We start from the raw sequence: 26,742 nt of genomic DNA on the forward strand, positions 1-26,742 counted from the left end.
ATGACTTTAAACATGACATCTTATAAGTGAAACAACTCAATGTTGTTGTCAGTCTTTATTTATTCATATTCTCTTTTAATATAAGATACATACACTTACACCACCTCATTCAAACACAGATGTATATAAAAATATTTACAACTGAAAGTTACTTCCTGTCGCCATTTTGTTTATATTTATTATGTGTGTATGTATATATGTAGTTTTGTGTAAATATTTTTCTTGTTTCTTTTGGGTTAATTTTTCACTCCGTTATTTTGTTTAACATTCATAAACGTTAACCTTGAAAAGCATAGTAGAGCAAGTTTTTCGGAAATAATAAATGAAATGTACGTTATTTTGAAAAAAAATTGCTGTACATTTACTTTTACAGGCTATTTATATTATTTGTAAAATTAGTAAAAAGTAATAATACAACATGCATATTAAGAAAACATAATATAATGCACTTCCGATTCTGTACATAGTTTAAATTTTTACATATGGGCAATTCCATGAAAAGGTAAACCACGACTGAAAAAATAAAACCCTTATAACTTCTGCATTTTTGAAGATAATTCAACAAAATTTGGTATATGATATTATGTAACACCAAAGACGAAGACTGCTGAAAATTTTTGAAATTGGTCTATTTTTACACCTCGCCGACATACAAACGGACCCGTAAATATCACTTTTTAGCTCATAATTCTGCTAAATTATAGTACTATCCCTTCAAAAATCAGCAGATCTAAAATGTTTATAAGCCTAAACCTTTATGCCGATTTTCATAACGATTGGACCTCATTTGACCCTAGTTCCATTCAAAGTTTAATTTCAGAAAAACACTTAAACGTCCGTAACTCACCTCTAATCACTAGTATTATGATAAAATTTGGCACAAATAAGTTTTATATGAATTAAAATCACACCCTAGAATTTTATGAGGATCGGTCCATATTTGACCATAGTCGCCATATAACTCCAGTTTTTTATTGTTATCTATAAATTGCTTAAACATGTATATAGGTCGCCAATGTCCGACTGCACTTTTCTACTCCTCTTGCTTTGTTGAAGTGTCCAAAATATATATTTTATAACCTAAAAAAGAATCAGGAGAAAAATCTGTCACGTACTATATGACACATACTATATTTAAAAATGTTCATTATAAAATTATATTATTTTTTTTTTATTTAAAAATTATGGATTACTAATGAATAATATGTCCCATAGTGTAAGAAATTTAAACAAAAAAGATACACCTACGGAATTCGCAGATTTTCGTAAATATTTACATGTACTTTAAAAATACTTCTGTTTTTTGTCACGTATGATATCGCCATATTTTAATCCATATTTTGGAAAACAAGGTTCCGAATGTGATGATTCCTTTTGCAAATATAGTACATATGACAAAATTGTTTTTCAAGTACTCCTAATTTTACAAAATCTATACCACTCTGAAGGCGTGCGAATGTCACATTCAAGCGTATGGAATTGCCCATATGAAAAATCTTTAAGAAATTTCAATTTATTTAGAAAAATGTATTTACTGTCATGTTGGATTAATAAAATTTATAAAGATAAAAGCAGTAAATCTTCAAACTTTCCCAGAAAAAACTTGGTAATGACCTGCACCTATAGAACAACTTATTTTTCAATGACTACTACATATCGTCTGCATTGCTTTTTAGTACTCTAATGATGACTTACATAGAAGCATATTCGTAAGTACTTATTTTGAACCATATTATTAGCACTTTATTGTTTAGTTGTATTATGTGTCGGTAATTTTATTGTTGGATAGTTATCCTAAATGCTTCCCTGCACTGATATGATTCTACTCAAACGAAAGATATTTTGGAATAGTTTGATGACATCATAAAATATTTTGAGATCTATTTTAGGATAACTTGAAGTAACCCGGCTATTTTCGTAACGATTTTAAGCTGGTTGAAATACACAATATTATTTATTACTGAGATACATATAAAAGATTTTTTACAAAGTTATATTTTTTCGGTGTAACTTGAAAATTAGATGTCTATACTATATTTTATAAATCGGTTCCAGTCTTTTATACATCTAATGAGAACAATGTACATAAAGACATTAAATATTTGAAACTTATAAATTTAAAAATTCCGTTATGGTTTTTTTATTAAATGTCTAAAATCTATGTAAATTGTATTTTTATCTATGTAGTATACAAAGAGTTTAATTAACTTTAAGAATTTAATTTAATTTAAGAATTTTCTCAAATAAATATGTATGAAACAGAATTTTCAATGTATTATCTTAATGCTACTCGTGTGTTTAGATTTATGTAAAACATTTTTTTCTTTCCTTAAAAGTTATTAAATGTAAATTTTTTTTCAAAAAGCATTACCTATGAAAATATAAATATTTTCCAAAATAAAAAAGCATAATATAGATTTATATGTATTTGTTTATGCAGAAGAGTGTGTATGATGCTTTTAAACTTTCAACAGGAGAATCAATATAATTTAAAAAAATCTTTATTTACTTGCACAAAAAATCAAATATTCATGTATGTATTTCTTTGCTTATCACATAAAGGTGAAAACTTTACACGCAACACTTTCTTTACACGATAAAAAAATGTATTTGTATATTTATATGAAAGGCTGAGATTCCAAAATTTACTACGCTCGTTAAAGTAATCACAAGTTTGTATTTATGTAAATATATTTACGTTTGGAAATGTACAATAACTTTTGTATGTAAATGAAATTTAAAAAATAAACTAAAAATCAGCTTATTGTATTTCGGGGTACGTAGTCTAATGCAAATTTTAAAACATACATACATACATATACATGCTCTCAATAATTTTTAAGTACATGCATATACCCGATGAACATTTTTTGTCGAATACGATTAGATTTCGTACCGACAGTCTGACAATTTCATATTTGATACCGGTACGATAACCTTAAACACATTTGTATAAGTGACTGAGAAGTAATAGGTACGATATATCTGAGGAACATCATAAAACCTTATTTATGTCTGTAAATGTTTTTACAAAATTTTAGGTAAAAGATTCACTTTTTGCAGAATAAATAAATATTGCAATATTTAGAATATTTAACTACATGACCGATATCAGACATGTCGAAAAGAAATGTCTTGTGGGTATATTATTTGTATATACTCATCAAAAGTAAACACATTAGTGATGGTAAAGACGTGAAAATTATCTTCAATTGAATCGAGTTGAACTTTTAATATTATTTAGTTACAGAATTGTGTACATTCTTTTAACATTAAAATACAATTTATCACACTTAACTGACAACCAAAAAGTCTGATGTTTCATGACGTTCTTTATGGGTCATTAGAAAAATATTATAAGCAATAGTTTTAGCTCTATTTTAAAAAGTTCTTGGTATTTCGATTTTTTGATGACCATGTAAAAATTTTTAGACCTGCTAACAACAAACAAGCTTACTATAAAAAAACAAAACAGTGAACTTTTTAAAACATTTAAATTCTCTGGGTTCTAAACAATTCTAACTAGAAATATGTATGAAATCATAAATATGTTCTAGTGGGGTTTAAATACGGCCAAAAACATTGAAATGTTTTGAATCAAACCAGGTGGAAAGATCAGTAAGTAGAATTAATAAAGTCAACAGTAAAACACTGATCAGCTATAGTAAAAATACTTATGAAACTATGTAGTTTTTAAAACTATTTTTAAAGTAACAAAATTAATGAAAAATATTCTCATTGAGTTTCAATCATTTTTATATTTTAGCAAAATATTTAAGACACCAGAAATCGTTTAATTCAAGGATACATGGAATATTTAGGGGCTTAAATAAGTTTGAAGTCATTTACAGCTGTTGCTTCCATTTATGATAAATTTTTAATGAATCAAGTAATTTTTTATGTAAATTTAAATAACCAAATACTAACAATAGATTCTAAAGCATTTGAGATTAAGTTGTTCGTTAAAAACCCCAACGTCAACTTTTGGTTTATTTAAATATTTTGTATTTACACTTCACCTGTTTCTTAGAAGATACTGAGTAACATGACTTCAGCATGGAGTACAAAATACACTCAACTGAATTTAATGATGATTTAATAACTTTAAACTCAAGTAGCAGGAATTTAAAAAAATCTCCATTTAAGTGTTGCATACTTTCTAAGAATTACAAAGATTTTTTTAAATTGTTTGTGTGTCGTGTTTATTTTTTTTTTCTGGTCTTCTGTTGATGTGTTAAATGTGGGCGTATGTTGATAATGAGCTGTGAATAAAGTCAATTTGAATTTAAACGACTATTTTGTGTTAATGTACCAAAGGTTTTTCCTTTTCTTTGGTTTGTTTGACAAATGCAAGTAGATATTTCTAATGTCTTATATTTTAATATCGTCTATTAAGGGAGACTCAATTCATTTTAGGTAAATTTAAATTTGTCCTCTATAGATTTGTAACAACAATTCAAATTCTTTTAGGCATTTTTCATTGAAGGCCAATTTCAATTTGAAACCATTAAAATGTCCATTAATCTGCAAACAAAGGTCTAGTGTATACTTTAAATCTAAAAGAAAACAAAAATAAAAGTTCAAAATTTATTACTCATAATCTTAAAATTAAATGGGGCGTATTTTATATCAAAATGAAAAGTTGAAGAAAGTTTAATAATCTTTCGCTTTATGTCTTGAATCAAGTTTAACGGATTTTTTTTAGTACGAGTATAATTAAAACCCATAAAATAGTCGTTCGTACCAAGAGGAAAAATGAAAATATAGAAGAATTCATATAAATTCTTATCAAGTCGTAAAATATTATAACTTAATGCCAAATAATTAAAACAATTTGTTTTCAACTAATTATTATAAAAAAAAGAAAATTTTCAAATGAGCAAAGACCCCCAGAAGTATGCCACACATAGATCTGTAATAAACAAGAATGTAAGAGAATTATTATCTACAGTGGGGCACTATGATAAAATAGTTTTAGAGTTTAATAAAAATTTTATTTTATATGAATTTACATACATACAAACATACATATATGTATAGTATTTAAGAAATACGGATAGACTAATAGTGAAAATTATATTTATTTTTATTATGTAAAATTGATATAACCTATAGGTTTCAGCAATGAAATTTATGTATGTATGTATGTGAATAAAACTAGTATGTCACCTATTATATTTAATACTATCTACATTGTACAATAATTTAAAATCAAATGTTCCAACCTATTTGAATCATATTTAAACTAATTGCATCATGTAACAAATTACGATTTACGAATTCGTGTTTCCCAAGAGCCACTGTACATTTGTGGGAAAAAAATGTTGAAACCGTTTATGTTCACGTTTACGTGTATTTTAGAGAACAACAAAACAAACACAAAACATTTTTATGAGCAATTTTTGTAAAAATAACCGCTACTACTACATAAACATAAAACGTATTCACAAATAAGTATACAAACATATATACATACATATGAACACTAATATAGTTACAAACAAATATTTATAAATTCGTAAATACAAAATACCCAATAAACAATTTTGATAAATTCTAGAAGAATAATTTTTTATCGTAAACTTCAAACAGGCGACGGGCTGAATTATCGCATACGTGATCGAGTAAAATGGATCATAATTTTCCTTTTTGAAATTATGACATTCGATATCGAACAAGAAATCCAACACATTTAATCCTAATTTCATTACCGAAATGTGTTTTCGATACGAATACTTATGCGATCACGTATGGGGAAATTTGGTCTTAGTTTTCAAGTAATCTGGAAATCTGTTGAAATTGTGTTATGGGTTATTATATAAGTACTTGCAGTTGCGTATATATGTTGTGTATGTTGAAAACAACATGTATGGCTTGCCACAAAAAAACGTGCGATAAGAATTTATTATAACGATGTTGTAAAATGTAATGAGCTTTTACACTTTAGTTTATGTACATTTGTACACACATTCTTGCATACACAAACACACACACACAGACAATCATACTACATACGTATTGAAACATTTATATCAAGGATACACTTTATTGTATTCTTCTACCAATAATAACTACTATTTAAAATGTTTGTTTTTATTCGCATGGATGTGTTCATATGTACCCTACCACAGTGGGATAGATTAAAAATATATTAAAAATAACTATACAATTTTATAGCTAAGGCGTATTTATATTCCACTTTATAAGACGTATTTCTCAAACCCCCAGAAGTATCACTATGAAAGCTAAATATAGGATATCATAGAGAGATGATAATCAATCCTGTCACAGAATTCCATTCCGATCAAAAGTTAAATTATTTCCGTATTTTTGCATCTTCATCAAATTTCTATGTAATTAATGTTTTTTTTTTCTTTTTTCTTAAAAATACGAATCTGGTTATCAAAACTAAACAGAATCAATTTTAAATAAAATCAATATAATTTTATTTATTTTGTGAACTAACTACATAATTCGGAATTTGGAGAAGGTAAAACAAAATCGATCGGAATAATAATACAGAAATTGAAACTATTCCGATCGAAATGTGTTACAGACCTGAATAAGATCAAGCAAGAATGTTTACTCGAAAACTTTTAGTAAATATTAGATTTATTACCAAAATATTTTAATGCTGCCCGAATGTGCACACGATTGTGTGATTTTACGTGTATATTAGTTATATGTGTGTGAGCATGTTTGTTACAGTTTATCCTACATACACCAACAAATATTGTTGGATAACAGTATTTTGCGAATGTTAAAATACTTATTATTATTGTTGTTGCCACTGGTGGTGTTGTTTATGTATAGAGTGGAATGTTTGTTGGTTGTCCTTTAGGCAGGCATCATGCAATTGTGCATGTAACATAAAATGGCACAATTTTCAAAAATAAATAAACACACCATAAAATAAAACAACACAAACACATACTTAAATTCTGTGTCCACATACATACATAACTTTACAAACAAAATAAACACTTTTGAATTTATTAGAATTTTGCCAATTAAATGGGGATATAACTTTAAAGCTTCTCTCTAGTGTAGAGAGATATAATGGAAAATAGTAACTAGCGAAAGATTATAATAAAAACTACAAAAATATAATATTTGTACTTTAGGGTGATCGAAAAATTCTATTAGGGTGATCATAAAAATTCCATTATAGATTCCATTATAGATTTTTCTATTGAAAATGGAAAAAGAAATCTATAAAATTTTTAGCACAAATAATTTTTGAACAATTTAGAAATAATACGATTAACAACACCTCACCCCCCCCATCCTGAAACTTTATGACGTTGTCTATTATGTGGCTTATTAGGACCTTCTGACTTGTGGAAATTACTAATTTGTTGTTACGCCTTTTTGAATTTCATTACAATAAAATCGGTGTTTTTGATAATAGAGTTCAAAAATTTCCAACAACATGTATTTTGGTGCATTTTCTATTAGAAAGTCGATTTTAAATATTTTTGGTTTTTACGCCCTTTTGCATTTCAGGTGATGATATTGAAATCAGACATTCATAGCTCTCAAGCAAAAGCATATGCATGTATGTATGTATATGTTTTATATAAACACTAGATTACTTTTATAGAAAATTTAACTTATATGTAGATCAAAATTTATAGTTTTATTTGTTGATGAACACAAAAATAAATTTAAAAATTTGAAACAAAAATTAAATTGTTCATGAAATAAAATAAAATTTTTGAATTTTGTATGGAAATGATGTGGATTATTTTACTAAAATTTGATTTTCTTGAGATTCCCTCATTATCCCATTCTGAATTTTTTATATATTGTTGAGTACACTATAAGCAATCTTATGAGAAGGAATAAGTAAAATGAAAGGTACCTTTTTTGATATATTGACTAAAGGACGTTTTTTCATTATCCTTATATAAAATCTATAATATTTTAAATAAAATATTGTCAAACTACATAGGCCTTAGCAAGGGACTAAAACGATTAAAACCGGATTCGATGTCAAATTGAATACTTGTTGAAAAAAATCTTTAAAACTGTGAAATTTGAACCTTGATAAAATCTAAACCGTAATGAATTTGGAAATTTTGGAGAACTTTAAACTTTGTATTTATACAAAGAATATGTGTACCAAGTTTCATCAAAATCGGAAAGGGTAAGGTCTAAAACCTGTTCGAAAATGTTTTGAATAACTCTATATAGACCGAAATAACACACCAATAGCTGTGAATAAATTTGCTATTTTTTAAAATTGGCTCAATGAGTTTCAATAAAACTAAATTTCCCGTTTTTCCCTTTTTTGGTACATTTTGAATTACACCCATATTCTCAATGTCTGGTTATATTTTATCCTAAAGATACATTTGTTGAGAGTTTTCATACAAAAAATATTTCAAGCGGCAGAATATCTACCGGTTAAAGAGCTTATTGTAGCATCTTTTTAAATTAAACTATTTAAAAAAACGCACAGATAATTTTTAATAAAGGACAAATGCTTTTTATGGCCACAACTTTCATTCCTAAACAAAATATATAATTTAAAATTACGTTTAAAGAACCCCATAAAAACATTAATTTATTTATATATTTTTCTGTTTTTTGTTCTTCTAGTTTTAGTGGCAAATGTTATTCTAGAAATTTGAAAATCTTTTCTGGTGTGATTACTTCAAGATTTGCACATCATTATAGACATCTGAGCACAAACAAAAGAGTTCTCAAACACTTTAAACACACCATAAATACAATCCGTCCCAAGCACGCACATACATACAAAACGAACAGAAGAGAATTATGAGAATGTGAGACGAGTAATCGTTGCTATCTGCCCCATTCCAAATGGTGCCACTGATATTTATGTTGCAATAATAGATTGATTATTTTACAAGAAGAAACGCAAATACACATAAAAAGAAAATCATACAGCCAGTTAGGTTGTCTGTCAGTCAGTTTGTCAGTCAGTCAACATACATAAATACCACACCTTTTGGGTATAATGTGAAAATTTATGTGCCTTGTTAGCAAAATGAGGAAAATCAACTACAACAACAAACAATAATAGCAGCAACAATAAAATGAAACGGAAGCAGCCAAAACTCTTAAAAAGTTCTAAATGTGCTTATAAACGTAACAGTAGTCGAGTAAATTGAAGTGGGTTTCCATCCCACTTGTTCATCACTTTTAAATCAATGACAATTCTGACGACAACCATCAATTTAGATGGCTTGGCTAGATCTTTGTTTCATCATAATTGAATTTTCATCTTTATTCTCTTTTTTTTTTTTTTTGTTCGTTTCCAAAATAAGTTGCAACAATTGTATGTGACTTTTTGTTCGTCCTTGTGCTTTTAGAATTTGTATCCATTTAGGAGTGTGTGGATGCTTATTTTTGGTGACAGTTGGGATTACTCCCACGATTTATATATATATATATATATATATATTTTTTTTTTTATAAAATGTGTATGCTTGTGTGTGTATTTGTGTCAGTGTATATGCATCAAGTAATAATAAAAAGGGATGTTTCAAAAAGGAAAGGAAGTTTAATTTAATTTTTGTTTGTTTGTTTTTTACGATTTTGCAGTTTAAGACTAATAAAATTCAATGAAAAATTATGACTGATGTTGTTTGGTTTGCCATTACCAGGTCATCATCGTACGTCAACCTTGCCAACTGCTTCTCCCTCCCTCATCAAACTTTTATTGGTTTTGTGGTAAATGAACAAAAATATAAACTTTCGTTTTTATAAAAAAAAAATTGGGAAATCATTGGAATTGTTTGGAGTGTACGTAAGAATCATTTACTTAGTTTCCGTTTTCTTTAAGTATACCCTACTCCACAGTAGTGGAGAGGTTGTCATGCGTTTGTGCTAATATCTGTAATGCCCATACATGTATACTCATTAAGTGTACAAATCGACTATATTATTCGAAAGGTTCTTCATGTAAAAACGTTACGCAAAGTTCAACTATAGAAATATATTCATGAAATATGCCAAAATTTCCCCTGGGCCCATACAAAATATTTAAAAATTGAAAGGGAACATTCTATGGGAGCTGGGACCTATAATGGCATTAGTAGTATTTATATAAAATTGTATCACTATACAGATTATATTACGATATTTATGAGTCTTAAAGTGTATTTTGTAAATGATTCTTTAATGATATATGATTCTTTATTGATATATATATAGTTCTATGCTTTAAGTTCATAGAGAACTGACCTAAGTCGAATTTTATAAATGTAGATATACTTATACAATTCTCCATAAATCGAATAAAACTTTATGTTAAAATACGAAAGAATCGAGCACATATAATAGGGTCAACTTACGAAAATCACATTAAATTTTCTCATAGCTATTGCAGGGTATCATATGGTCTACTTATATACTTACTTGTTTATATAGAGTATTTTTATATAGGTAAACGTAAATATTTATTTTCATTTTACAATACCTTCATATATAGTATAACTTGAGCATTTTATTGGCCTAAATAAAAAATCAACAATCAAACAAACGAAATACATTTCGCCGCTGTAGCCCTTTTTCTTTATACATACAATAAATACATTCATGTCAATAATGGGATTATGACCAACCACACCTCTACTGAAATCCTAGAAATGGTATTAATTTAAAATGCACATAATAAATAAGTAACATTTTACGATCTCATTTGTAAATTTATGGTTTGGTCGTTGTACGACTATTTTATGTTTTCCTCCCCAGATTTTTAAAATTCGTTTAACAGTTATTTTACCTTTTGGTAAATTTCATTTTATTTTATTTATTTTTCCAAAAATTTATTCATGCAATTTTATGCGATGAATGTATTTCTTATAATTTTATAACATCCAATGAAATTTTATTAAAATGCTTCTATTTATTTAAATATATAAATTTTAGGCAGCAAAAGGAATTGCAGATATTAATAGAAATAATTTTTTGTTTCGTTTCTGTAAGTTATAAAGGAGGCGGTTGCCTTGGTAGTATTTAAGGAGCTTAAATAAATATTAACAATTTACTTGGCAAAAAAGTATATTTTTAACGGCATTTAAAAATATTTATAAAATGTTTGTTAAAGAATTAAACAACAAAAAGCAAAGTATTGTTTAATATTTTTATGGTCTTGGTAAAAATTAAAGGTAAATTCTTAATACATAAATATAAAATAAAAATTATTAAACTATATTTTCTTTATTATCTTATGTAACTACTGCAACTTTGTAGTGCAATTGTTGTTTAAATATTTGACGAAAATACTTGAATTTTCAAAACTATACTTTTTCTATACACAATATTATTTTGCTTTGAAACGACTTTAGTTTATGGATTTTAAATAAATATTTGCTAAATACAACCTATTTAAATAACCGAGTTTAATGAGCTTGTTTAAAGCATTTAATAGACATATGTAGGTGAACGAGGCAAAACTAAAATTATAAAATTTAAAAATAATAATCATGATTTAAATGCTAATGATTTGTACTTACTCAAAAAGTTAGTTTACAAACCATCTGTAGTGTCATAGATACATACATATGCAATCTGTTATATATTAGTACTTATTTTGATCATTTCTACAAAATTCTGTATTAATTGCTTATAAATATTTGGTAATGACTTCTACTTGTACAACAACAGTTACTACAACATACAGTCTGCATTACCTTATGACTTACATATAATCATATGTGTAAGTATTTATTTTAAGATTTGACATTTTATTTGGACGAATACGAGACTCGAATTTTGTGTCGCCAATTTCCTTGTGCGTATAACAAAACAACTTTTTAACTCCCTATTTGTAATGAATTATTTAAATAGTTATTTGTAGGCGAATTTAATTGCTTTAAACTTTAAAGTTTAAAGGGAAGGGAGCTCGAGGTAGTTAACTTGACGAACACAAACCATTCGACGCAATGAATTAAAAATATGGGCAAGAGCATCATATAAGGCCTCTTGGAATAAGGTCCTATGGGTTGACGCTAACGAGAAGCCTCTTCAAAATGTGCAAGTCTGAGGTAAGTATGATGGAACGTATTCCGAATGGACACACAAGACTACAAGTATAACTATATAAAATTGGACGTGTGGGTTCAGATGAAGAGATGTAGAGAGGACAATGGAAGTACGGAGCTCTTTATTTGGCATTGTCAGGATTTCGTTAATTTAGATCCAAATATCTTGGCAGTGATATTATTCTGGATATAACATCCCTCACGAATACTGATTAGAAAATTCTTAGGAATTACGTCCAGGAAACTGAGTTTCTGAACATCGGACGATAATACATTCAGTAAACACAATATAAAGTTTTTTACCAACAAAAATTTTCCATGAAAAAAAGCGCATAACAATTCCGGTAGTGGCCTAGGTATATTTCTTCAGAATTTATGTAGTATACATTCTCTTATCAACCTAACCCAATAATGTTAATGTATAAGTAATAGAATCTTTTACTTTTCAATATAAGTTTTCGCTGGGTACATATAAGTTCATTTAGACTCTTGTTCTTTTATTTTAAAAAATATTTAAAAATTTTCGAAAGTTTAAGTGCTTTATAATCCCTCAAAGCTAAAATCCATAAAAGTGTGTTAGGCCTTGAATTTTAAATCAACTTGAGAATTAGAAATATTATTTGTGTACAAACATTACACAAATTCAAAAAAAAAACTTTTGGAATCAAAGTATGTATCTTAGAACGTATTTCATAAATGCATACATGCATATAGTATTTGAAATTCTTTAATAAGTACGTATAATGATATTAGGGTCGATCCATAAAATTTCATTTCTTAAATTAATTACTTGTAATTAAACTAAAAGGTATTATTTAATTTATTTGGAAATACATACGGAAGTATTATTTCTTAAGTATCTTTAAAATTTCTTAAAATAACTTTAAATAATTTTTTCAGATATTTTTATTTATTATCGTCTGAAAATTCAAAAAAAGGAATCGTTACACTTAGATTTGTAATTTATTTTAGAAAAACTGTTTTTGAGCCACCCTATTGTATTATGTATATACATAAATATGAAACAAAGTAACACATACTATAAAAAGTCTTTTACAAGTGCGTATTTTTCAAACAGTTCGTTATAGCAGTCGTATTACCCAGAAGTTCTCTGTAACTGTACAATTTAGCTATGTGACATGAGGACGTCTTAGGGGGAAGTCAATTTTTAACTAGAAAGCAATAAGTGAAGACTTATTTTAGGTGGGAGAAATAATACTTTTTTAAGAACACTATATTGCCTACTGATTACTTCCATATTCATACATATAACATATTAAAAGTAATCAACTTACACTTTTTTGAATTACAGAAAATACATACATACGTTTAATTAAACCAAAATCAATTGCCAAATAATAAAACTGCTGGGTGCTACTATAACTTTATATGAATCCACCAGCATATAAAGCTATCTCTGTCACTGTTAACGATGGTGATTTTAGAGATGACTGTTTGTAGCAGTATATAGTGGGGATTAGGGGAAATAGTAAATAAATGTTCGCTATTAGAAATTGTATGAGACTTTAGTTGTTGCATTACTCAATGCATTTTAAAGTGCTTTTTTGCCCTTAAGTTGTTACTGTGTGCATTAAATATTTACTAAGAACATGACATTTTCTTTTGGTTTCAATCATGCTAAGAATGCATAGAGATTAAATTCCAATGTATTCTTTGATAAAAATTCATACAAAGAAAACGAAGATCCAAAGAAGAAAATAAATTCAACAACAGCAAAATTATTTCAAGAATTTTTCTAGTTAAAACAAGGAAAAAAATTACTTTTGCTTGTTTTTAATTTTAGATTTAATTTTTTGTTAAAAAGTTGTTCATGAAAACAAAAATAAAAAACACAAACAATAAATTATTAACAACGAAACAGGCTGGCAGGATATAAACCCTTAAAGTATATTACCAACGTTACAGTTTGAAATGATTAAACTTTTGTTGAGTTTCTTCTACAAACTAATCTATCACTTGTCACGAATTGATTCTATGTTTAAGGATTGGTATGAGACACTCAGTAAGTCAGTCCTTGTGAGTATTTGTTTATCTTGCTGGGTATGAAATCAAAAACGAGAGTGAGTAAGTGAATGAAAGAAATTATTCAACGTTAAAAGTTTTAACAAAAGTAAATAACAAACGACGAGGCCAATAAACAATGATGAATTACAAATAAATTGGCTGCCATATATTTTCCGACTGTCGCATCTGATATTGACACTCGCTGGCATTGTTATAGTTGTTGTTAAGGCTATTATGTTTCCCCTCGTTACTCCCTTCCAGTTTCAGATATTTTTGTTATACTAATATGAAACAAAACACTTGCTACACGACAGTATTTGACACAACAAACACCAAATACCTTCTGACACAGCCAATAATACAGAAACAATACTCAGCTCTGTACCGGGTTGGTGTGCTTTAAATAAATAGAAATACTATTACATGTTTAAATGTTCATTACATGTACATACGTGTAAAATTTACAAAATATATGTATTTAATAGACATAACCCAGCAGTTCTGGATGACTGTTCCGAACTTGTTATACTTTGTTATTTTAATTAAAAGAAGGTCAGTTTTGCAATTAAATTCTGTGCCGATTATATTAGCTCTGAAGTATAAAAGTGACTACATTCTAGATTGTGCGAAGATACTAAAGTGATGATTGTTTCTACTTAGCTGGCAAATAAATTAAAAACATATAACTTCGAGTCAACCATTTGGGAAAAATACAGTCTAAAGGAATATATTGACTCCTTATAAAACTGCTGACGTACTAACATAGACATTGGACATACATACATACATATGTGTGTATACATATATATTTTGCTCTCCTGACATTTACTGTCAATGCAAAAAGCAAATGACACAACATGCACACTATTCACATGGAGCCTTATTTTCAAACAATGAACAGCAAAATAGCGTCCCATTCATGGTGGTGCGATGGTTTGTTTTTTTTTTTTATTTGAACGGTTTCTCTCCTTCCTACAACGTCTGCACTTGGCATCTTTTGTTGAAAGCATATGAACATGTTTCCACTAAAATGTTAGTAACTGCGGGTATTTGCACTTGAAATTGAAATTAATGATTCCCTTCAACATGTTTACACCTCATCTACTTTCACAGTCGCCTAGTTCTTCTCCTCACCCCTCAATGTCTGCCTAGTCATACTTTCCCAGTAAGTTTGTGTACATGTATAGATAATTGTAGTTTATAGTAAATAATTTTGTTTTTAAATTGTATTGTAAATTTATGTGTGTATGTACAAAGTATATGTTTTCAATTTGTCTTGTAACAGCCTCATTTGAGCTGTGTATTTACTACAAGCGGTCATGTAATGTTACAATAAATGATTCCAATACACACTTGCACAAAAAGGACAACGTCTGTTGAGTTGTGCGGGTGTTTTATAGTTAAAGTATCGATATAAATTGTATGATAGTAAAACTAAAAATAAAACATTTCACATGTAGTTTAAAGCCAATTAATGTAAAAAGAATAGAAGATATTGATTTTTATAAACTGTTAAATTGGAGACAAATATATATATAAGTTTTTGTGTACTGAATTTAGTATGTTTTTTACTGATTTTAATTAAACTATAATTTACCGTTTTATATTATTAGCCGAGGAAAAATAGTCGAAAAAATTATCAAGCTGGGGAATTTTAGATTAATTAAAGTTTACTCAGAGCTTCGTCTTAAGGTTCCAATTATAGATCTTAAAGTCACAATTGATCCCATGTGCGGTTAGCGAGATATTGCAAGTCAAAGGCCATAAAAATAAGTTTTTTGTGTATGTATCCTAGCTGGCAAAAAACTCTATATTAGTACGATGATAAGCATTAAATTTTCTATATCATGGCAAAAGATAATTTTTGCGTTTCACCAGCCCTTAACGACCTATCATTTTTTATATGCAAATTACAATATTTGTAACACTAAAAAATTATCTGTAAATTTCTCTTTCAATTGCACTAGTTTACAACGATTTTTTTCAGAATATAAAACCTATATGGGTCTCTTTATCTAGGCCGTATAAGTCCAGAAAAGATATTTAAAAAAATCTACGACGTCAAAAAGAGTTAAATTCGGAATAACCAAATTAATATTTCGAGTTTTAGTTATTTTTTATATAAACAATTTTATGGGTCTTATTCACAACACTTTAGCAAATATTGAGAATTCGTTAGAATAATTTTAAATCTCGGTGAATAGATGTCAGGTTTATCAATCATACTTCCAAGAGTTTTCCGCAAAAAATATATGTGATAATGTAACAAAGAAACAATAGGGGATGTATTACAATCCGTAAGTTTGTAATATTAGAAAAAATTGTCAATAATGTTTACAAAATTATTGTAATTTTTAAAAGAAAAGATAAAAAAACTTAAAAAATTTGGTAAAAATAAAAACAACTGTTAAAAAGTGGGTTAAGTATGTCCTAAATTTTATATTATTGAGTTTTCTTTCTGAGTTGATTACAAAGTTCCCAAAAAAGGTACAAACATCCCAAAATCAATACATATTTTAAAATAATTAACCCACACTCATGAAGGGTAATGGAAAATTAAATCCTCTTTATATCAAAATTTTTAAGTATAGGAAAATAACAAATGTTTATTAACTATCGGACATATCCCTTTACATAAATGTAAGAAAGTTGTAAAATTTATATTATTGAATTTTTTCCTGAGTTGATTATTAGGTTCCCAAAAAAGGACAAAGTACCCGTAAATCAATATTCACTTTTAAATATTTTACCAGCACTCCTGAAGGCTAATGCAAAATTAAAAACTCTTTATTTCAAAATTTTGACGTATAGGAAAAAAATGAAAATTTTTAATTATCCAACTTAATGACCCAACTTTAAAAATCGACGTCTTCCGATTTGGATGAAATTTGCATCAAGGTTAGTTCTATGGGATAGTAGACCAGACACAAATATTCAGCTCTATCGGTCAAGAACTACCGGAGTCAGAGGTCAGAGTCAGATCAAAGTTGGACATTTTTATCATACAGGGTTTTTATTAAATGAGTGTAACTTTTCACCTATTTGTCCTAGCAAAAATTGTCCAAAGGAGTTCAGATTCTTCATTCTTTCCTTTTTTTTTTTTTTTGATTTTCGAAATGGATTTATACTTTTATGTAATAACTATTCCAAAAAGTACTATAGAATAACTTGTTAATAGAGCACTGAGTAAGCGGAAAGACTAATAAACACAAAAAATAACTGTAAAGCCAAGTTAAGTAAAGTTTTTCCTAGGTATGTTCAAATGTGCTAATAAACTGATATTTTTTCTAAATACTCAACGCATTGTTAAAGGTCAAGTATTCTTTTAACATTGTGAGTAATCAATTAATAATTTAATTGTTTTAATCATTAACTTAATTGATTTTTAATAAATTTTCTACCAAACAGTTTAGTTCGTTTTATTAATAAATTAATAAAAATTTGATTTAAATTTTAAATAATTAAAAATTTACACAGAAAAAACTGATAATGTGTTTTAATTATCAAATTAAATGTATCAAGCAAGTTTTGCACCTAACAAAAAAATGATGATATCAATTATGAAATTTGTCAAAAAATACCTTCTTTTCAATTAAAGAAATAATCAAAAGAATTAACATCAGTAATTAAACTAAAATTTAAAATTAATTAATTGAATAAATTAAATATAAAATAAAACTTAAATTTTACTTAGTTTATTAATCAAACAGTTTGGTTAAAAGTCAATGATTTCGATGATTGAAACAATCAAAGCATTAATTGAATGTTCAGAACTTTTTGTTCAGGCTTTACCTTAATAATGCGTTAAAAATTTCCAAAAATATCACTTTGTTGTCACATATCGTGACCCTATATTCAAGAAGTGCGAACTCAATTTTGGGCAAAGTGAGTTTTTGATGCAAAAGGATTCCTCAATGCATGATCCACGTCTGGTATAAATTTGAAACCAAAAAAGTAATTTTTGCACTTTTAACAACAATTTTTGTTAATAAGTTTGTTCCCAATAAGCAAAAACCTTTGAAATGATGTAAATATGTATTTGAAAACCTATTCAAATTTCATACATAGCCTTTGAGAACAAATTTGAAAATTTTTGCTTTCAAATGGAAAATTATGGTCTTCTCAAACAAAAAGGCAGTTAGAAATCAAACGTATTTTTCAAATGTATTTCAAATTTAAAAAAAGGCTAGAGGTAAGCTTGAAACTAAAAAAATTTTCAAACGTATTTCAAGTATTCTTTATTATTATTTTCATACATATTTCAAACCCTAATTATAATGCTAACTATTGCAAAATTCATATATTTTTTTACATCACCTGAAAATAAAACATTCACACATTTATTTTAGCATATTTTTCTTTTATATCTCCGATTATTTCTCCTATATTTAACGTTTTTTCGCTCCCTTGCTGTAGAAAAAATGTTCTGTTTTTATTTTTCTAAAATAATTTATTTTTTGAAAGAAACTTTTCTAAGTTTAATTAAAACAAAACTTTGAAAATTTTATAAATATCACACATTATATTTTTTTAAACGTTTTTTGAAATTATCATGTTTATTTCAAAGGCTAAACTTTAAAATTTGAAAACAATTTGGAAAATACATTATTTAGTTAAGAAAATTTTCAAAAATATTCACAGGTTTGAATCGATGTTTATTGGGTTTGTTAATAAGTTAAAAGTTAAATTTTTATTGAAGAAAATAAGTGCTAACTTCCATACAAATTTTACAACATTTTTTAAAACTTCAAATTTATTTAAAATTTATTTTGTATATTAACAAGATGAACATGCTGAACACAAAACAGGTGAAGATTAATAAATTGAATGTATAGTTTTTAAGATATGATCATTTATATATTTGTATATAAAGCCAGTTTTAGACTTTAAATAATGTTTTTTCGAAAAATTTTAAGTTATTTCAGAAATCGTTTATAACACTAAGATCTATAATATTCTATGGTTCCAATTTAGAATTTTGATTATAAAAAAGTCTTTAAATGTGCAAATTATGGAGTATTATTCAAAAAATATTGGCACTTTTTATATTCAAAAACTTTTCATAATTTAAAATATTTGTACTGAGAATAAGGAATAGTAAACAAGCAGATATCCCATGAGTTTTTCTACTTAAATGGTGTAAATGCATCTTATTGCACTTACTGGTTTGACTTATATCCCTTAAAAAAAAACATTTCATAAAATTATAAAATAATGCATATTATTAGAAGAAACTTTTGTTCTATTCTTTGAGCAAAACATGCTAACTTAGAACAAATATTTGTTTTTTTGTCGACCAAAAAGTGCTATCTTAAATAAGTCGCTAAAATGTGCAAAATATTAAAATTTTTTCATAGGTAAGAATTAGTAAGGATGTTAAAAACGTATTACGGAAGAAATATTGTCTTTTAGTGCAATATTTCACGAATTAAATAGTTTTTTTGCTTTCCTGAAAACTAGACTTTATTGATTTAGCACTTTTTGAATATAGTGTATCGATATGAACAAAAAATTATATTTATAAATATTAAATTGTTCATGAAACTTGAAGTTATAAAATTTAAAGTCAAAATTTTACGTTTTAATATATAATAATTTATGCAAGGATGGGAGATTTTACATTTTATTGAACAAATCCTACTCTACTGTAAAAAAATTAAAATGTTCTAAAAAAATAAAATTTGTAATTAAGAGAATTTAAATCAGTATTTTGTCTGTTAAACGTAATATTTCAAGGCATAAATATAACCTTACTTAACCTTATTAAATATGTTATATTAAGTACATCTAAATTCATATACAAATTCATCAAAAAGAAATTCCCAATGAAAATCATATTAAATTTGCAGATATTCTTAAAAAAAAATTCCTATTTTTAGACAAACATAAATGTGTTAAACTAATATAAATATTTATTTTTTACAAGATATTATTTAAATAAAAAAAATTTTAAAAATAAAATTCTTATGTATTTTTTTAATCTTAGACATTTATAAAAACATAGAATTTTACGTATCCTTTTTAAAGAGTAAATAATTTTTTGTTCATAAATTAAATTTTAAAAAGGAAAATTTATGTGTACATTTTATGATAATAGAAATTATGAAAATGGGATAATTTATAACAATCTGTTGTTGCATTTTATTATTTTACATGAGAATTTGTAGATACAAAATTAATTGGTTTTTTATTAAATTCCACCCATTTTCGAAAATTATTTCAAATCTTTTCTTTTTGGTAAATGGACACATGTATGAATTTTTTTAATATAATTATAAAAAATTAATTTCTTATTATGCGCTGTTGTGAAGCTGCGAAAAAAAATACTTTCTATCTTTAGAACAAAGGTTAATCAACTAAATTCATTTGTGATATGATTAATCAATGACGTCAAACAATAACACAATAAACATAGAGAAAGCCAAAAATAAATGTGTTTAGACCCCCTAAATTGGCAAAATCTGACAATGTGCCCCATATTCATAAACGCTTCATAAAGTTGGTTGATGGTTTATTATAGGAATTTGTTATAGAAAAATATTAAAAAGCGTAAATAAGCGATTAATATCTTTATGAATAAGGGGAAAATGTTTAAAAATGTGGCTTTATGTTTGCTCTTAAAAAAGTACAATGCATAAATAAAAAATTACGCCTTAATATGTATGTATTTATGTAGAATATAGTTAAAAGAATATATGCATAATTTGTCTATATTTATGCAAAAAGTATAAAATATAAAGATTTAAAAATTTGTTGATGGTTCACAAACTTTTGTTTATATATGTATGTATGTAGTTTATAAAAGTTAATAATAAAATAAAACAAAAATAAATATTGACAAAACTATTTTTGTAAAATTTTAGACAAACATGTCTTTAGTAAAATTAATTTAAGAAAAAAATATACAAAAGTTATATTTTTAAGTGATTGGAAAATAATTTTAAATATATTTTTCTTACAATATTTAACATATATATGAATATATAACTATTGTCCTTAAAATAATTAATATTTAGTGACTTTTATACACTGAAAATAATCCATGCTCAACTTTACGAAAAAAAATTTCGTAACTTCTATTTTCGTAATATTTACAAAAATTTCGTGTATAATACTAAATATAATTTAATAAAACCCTTTTCTATTTTTACGAAAGTACGAAAACCTTTCGTAATATTTTTTTTTCTTAAATTTTAGCGAAATTAAACATAATGATATTAATTATATTATCATTAAATAAAACTACAATATTATTTTTATATTATTTAATTCAGCATTTAACAGTTTACAAACATAAAATATTGTTTACTTAATGTTGTTTACTTAATTTTTTAATAAATAATTACTTCGAAAGTAATCATTTTTGTTGACATTAAAGATAATTATAAATTTCATTGAAATACAAGTGTTTATACGGGAATTAACGACGTTCATGCATTTTCAGAAGAGGACTTTGCAAGGGCGCTAGGGTTAAATAACGGCCGCTCATTACGAAATTTTGTAGTACCATTTATGTTTGTATATAACGTAGTTGTGCCTATTTTTGTAGGGATATTAGTATATTTGGCATAATTATGAGCTCCAAATCCCAATTTAGGGGACCCGGTTATATAAGGGCTAGGTGAAATAATGGACCCATATCAACGAAAATCAATAGGGTAATGTGTATACCGACATGCGACATGTAGATTGATTACAAGGTTTACAGAAAGACAGATGGACGGACGGACATGGCTTTATCGCTTCAATAATTGACTTTTAATATATTACCTATTGCAATCTTTACACCCATACCTCAATATTTGCGTAAAATTCAACTGTAACTTCCTTACTAAAACTTGACTAAGTCAAATGATATTTTCCCTTATAAAACTCTTTTTTAACGACTTTTATAAACTTTCATATTTAATCATAAATATTTTCAAATGCTATTAATTTTTATGGAGATCCTTTTTAATTATATAACCATAACAATAACATGTAACACAAAGTTTCCAACATCAAAATAAAGTGTCATTCATTTCGAATTATGTATGTAAATAAGAATAAATGTTTGCATAAGTTTTCTATGACTTTTAAATATTTTTCTAAAATAAACTCAAAATTAAAATTATTACCTGTAACCATTCTAATGAAATAGGATTTACATACTCTGAAAAAAAGAGAAAGACACAATAAATTATAATATTTCTCTCATGTTGTCAAAAGTCGTAAATAAAAAAAACTTTTGGCAATTTAATTTTGAAAATGGGTAAAATTATACAAAATACAACAACAAAAACAAACAATTTGTGTGAAACTAACAAATTTAAATTAAAATGTGAATTAAGAAATATAACAACTATGTACATGGTATAATATGTAGTAGGGTATCATTTTTTTTTGTTATTATTTTTTAATTTCGAGTATTGGCAATCCAATCAGGATCGGTACAGGCTCTGAAATAGATAAATGTGTTATTGAATATAAAATTTCACATTTTATTGGACTTGCTCTTTGTTTTTCAAAATATGCTCAAGTTAACTTTATCTGATTTGAAAAAAATTTCTGGATTAGACTTTTATATGATTTAAGTAAAAAAAAAAACACCCTAATGCATTCATTCACATATAAACAAAAACGTATATGTATGTATATATTTTGTTAAGTTAGGAGAAAATCTTAATCTAGATAAATCTACAAACTTTTTCTGTTAAAGAAAATGTCGAGAATTTTAATGAGAATTTGTATGCTCATAAAAAACATACAAGTACTAACTCTACATACATGTATGTATGTATGTTTTTGTACATGTGTAGACTGAAGTGTAACAAAACTTACATACTTCCACTATGACTGACTATGACTACTGATGGTATCGGTGGAGATGGTAACAAATGGATAACTCTAGAGATGACGAAGTAAATATCTTTGTATAATTGTACGTGGAAGGACGGATGATTGCATGCAGATTGTACAACTATGTAGAACACTTACATATATACATATATACGATAAATACATACTTAAATTCTTAGAAAAACTCTTTGTGCCATGATCATTGCCAAAACGATGAAGATAACAAAAAATAAATAAAATGAAAAACAAAAATACTAAAACAAAATAAATAAAAATAGAATAGAATATAAGTAGAATTAAGAAAAGAATACTTAAGTATCTATAGACACTACAATATTTAAGGATAAATTTAAATGTATGTATTTACGAGTGCTACGTTTGTATGAGTTTAAGTGTCAATGTGTATGCGCACTTAATCGATTCAGAAATACATACTTCCCTACTGTAGTTTAGTATTGGATATTATGTGTTCGTTTCGTCGTTTGTAACACCATATTTATTCTACACCCTCTAACGCTCTTATTGATATCGGGGTTGTGATGGAGGTAGTAAATTATTAAAACATCATTAAGCAATCTAACTATAAAATATTGACAAAATCGGATCATTACAGAACACTAATTATTATTTCTACTGAAATGAAATTTTTGCTTTAACTTTCTATGTTCTATTCTGATATGGATGTTTTACAAACGGAATGATCGGAATGAAATCAAGCCGTTAAATTTATTTACAACCTGGCTGTCATAATGTCCATGGTGGTTATGATTCACCAAATTGTATCATTGTGTCCATGAATGTTATGACACTTTCATAAGTGACACAATATCCATGAGAAGATAATATCCACTATCATAATGTCCATGGTCGTTATGACACACTAAATTGAGTCATAACGTTATGACAACTTCATGGCATAAAGTCCATGTATTACAAAGGTGGCGTGTCATAATATCCAGTATCATAATGTCTATGAACGTTATGACACACTAAACTTTAAACTTCAAATGTCTATGAGAAATGTGACATAAAGTCCATCGATTTATAAGAGTCCATTTATCAAAAAAAGCTTAATTTGGCGAAGCTGGTATTCGAAATACCCCAGAGTTTAAAACCCCTGTGCCGGCCGAAGACCGGCTATCCAGGACACTTTATTAAAGGAATCCAAAATGCAACATAAAAATTTAGAACCAATTTCTTTTTGGGATAAGAGTGTCTCTTTCTTAAATTATAAACAAATGTTCCAATACATTTCTGTTTTGTGTCACTATGCCCATTTACATTATGACATTTTTAAAAAGTGACATGGTGTGTCATAAAGTCAATGATTCGCCACCTATTACAAATAGTCCATTTATCATAAAAACGCTTAATATAGCGAAGGCCTTATTCGAAATACACCGGATTTTAAAATCCCTGCGCGCGACCGAAGGAATGCTATCCCGGACACTTTTTAAATGAATCCAAAATATAACATATACCAAAGTTACAAGCAATTCTATCCGGGATAAGAGAACAATACTAAAAAAAATCTAATACATTTATGTTTTTAAAGTGTCACAAAGTCCATGGACACTATGACAATTTTGAAAGTGTTAACGTCCATGGACACTATGACTCTTTTTGGTGTGACATAACAGAGATGAGTTTGGAATTTTATAAATAACCATAATACATATACGGCCAATAGTTGATATTGTTACAGACATAATGACATAATCAAATAATTTTTTACGAATGTAGGATTACACTGCGTTACGAGAGACTGGAATAAAAATTCCATTGACTTTATTCAGAGTTTAGTGTGCTGTATGTAACGAAGTGATATAAATAGAAACTATGGCAAAGCTTAATTAGGTTTTAACCACAAGGATAATGACAAAACGAATATAACGAAGAATTTGGATGTAACGTTTGTGGTTTGAAGATTTTGATCTTTATGCCACATTGTACACAAACATCTAAATATATATTTACATATACATGCTTATGTATTTATTTCACAAGTATATATGTGTGTGTGTTTTTAAATAGATTTTTAGTACTTACAATGTGTATGTATGATTAGAATAAATAATCACAAAAAGGTTGTTAAAGCAAATCCTATTTTCTTTATGCATTTTTATACTTTTTCCAACATTTCTTTTAAGTTTGCCTGTCAGTCTTGTTCGACTGTTTGGCTTCAAATTACTACTACATTTTGTGCGTTGAACTGTCAAAAGGTCATAATTTACACACACACACTCTCATACAATCTATGAAAAGTGTTTTAAAAGGGAAACAAAAAACAAAGTAAAAAGGAAATTACTTTACTGGCAAAATTTTGAAAAAAGCAAAGACAACATTCAAAAATGTTGAAGTATTTTTTTGTACAGTTAACAGTCGTTTTATATTTAAATCAGAGGCTGGTCAAGTCAACATTTTAATTTTTTTAAAGAAGATTTATGAATTTAAGACTTGATTAATTTAAATTTTTCGTAGAAATAAAATTTCATATAAAAATTTCTAAATTACAGTTTTAAATTACCTAATCTATATATATAAAAGAGTAGCGTTACTGACTGACTGATTCATCATCGCACAGCCCAAACGGCTGAACCTAGAATCATGAAATTTTTACAGTAGATGTAGAGGGATTTCTGGAAATATGTACATTTACGGTTAAAAAGGGGGAAAAAACGGGTAAAAAAGGTTTTCTTAATTATCTCACACAATATTAGTGATACAAGAAAAATTCTAAATGCACCTGTATCTACTCTTAAAATGAGCAGATGGGTTTCTGGTACTTTTTTGAAATTCGTACTTTTAAGGGGTAAAAATGTGTAATAAAGGTGATTTTGGTACCTTTTTTGGCCCCTTATAACTTTTTAACTAATTAACATAATAAAATTATTATAAATATTTTGGATACATCTCCCAAAATTAGGAGACACCTGTTTCGTACTTTTTCAAAATTCAGTCCTTTTTGGGTCAAAAAGGGAGAAAACTGTATTTATGGTACTTTTTTTAGCACATTAAGAAAACTTTTTCGGTTTATTAAATTATTCCTATTAAATTACGGACTAACTCTATAATATTTAATGTAATAAAATGTTTGCTATTTCACAGGGGAAAAAAGTACCAAAAAGGGGAAAAAACGGGAAATTTAATTTTATTCAAACTCGTTGAGCCAGTTTTTATAAAATTTGAAAAAGTAGTTTATTTACTCACACAAAATAAGCTATTGGTATATTATTTTGGAATTCGAGTACTAAGGCCTCTATAGGATCAAATTGGAGTAAATTGTTTGGTAATTTTTTAAAGCACAATTTTTCTGGAACAAATTAATGCAGATTTGATTCGTTTGAGTTTTATCTGTGATATATAGATTTAAATAAGGAACATTTTGTAAACTTAATTCTCGAAATAGTATATTTCTAAGCGAAAAGGGGAAAAATTGTATTCTTTATTAGTACTTTCCACTTATTCCACTTTTGGTACTTTTTCTTTCTTCAAATGATACTCTTTGTATGTTCTTTAATATGAATTCAAAACACATGATTATTAAACATAGACGGTCCTCATTGAATAAGATTCTTTAAGAGAGAACTTTTTATCTCATAAATGGTACTTTTTTAATTTTCTAAAATATTCAACCTAGGAACATTAATTTTAACATACATGGTCTTGACTGAATAATATTCTGTAAGTGGGAACTATTTGGTACTTTTCTATTCTTCAAATGGTACCTTTTAGATTCTTTATAATGGTTAACCGGAACACACGGTCCTTATTAAATGAGAATTTATTGAGAGAGATTTATGTACTTTTTCGTTTTTCCGGTTTTTCCGATTTTTACGATATTGAACATAGAAATATAAAA

General features: G+C 26.9%; 1 protein-coding gene across 7 annotated transcripts in view; it reads right to left on the reverse strand.

Annotated features, from left to right (window-relative positions):
• LOC119615475 (zwei Ig domain protein zig-8) overlaps window positions 1–26,742 on the reverse strand; it is a 316,266-nt gene that overhangs the window by 217,490 nt on the left and 72,034 nt on the right. For 6 of the 7 annotated variants that reach the window (XM_037971698.1, XM_037971641.1, XM_037971864.1 and 3 more), the window contains one exon: window positions 22,160–22,194. The exons of the other annotated variant lie outside the window; for it this stretch is intronic. The gene's annotated coding sequence lies outside the window, so the exon portion shown is untranslated. The remainder of the gene's footprint in view (window positions 1–22,159; window positions 22,195–26,742) is intronic. 7 annotated transcript variants of the gene reach the window in all.

This window comes from Lucilia sericata, unplaced genomic scaffold (assembly GCF_015586225.1).
Source record: "Lucilia sericata isolate MDLA Ls3-8-SP2 unplaced genomic scaffold, ASM1558622v1 Contig000002F_arrow, whole genome shotgun sequence".
NCBI classification, from domain to species: domain Eukaryota; kingdom Metazoa; phylum Arthropoda; class Insecta; order Diptera; family Calliphoridae; genus Lucilia; species Lucilia sericata.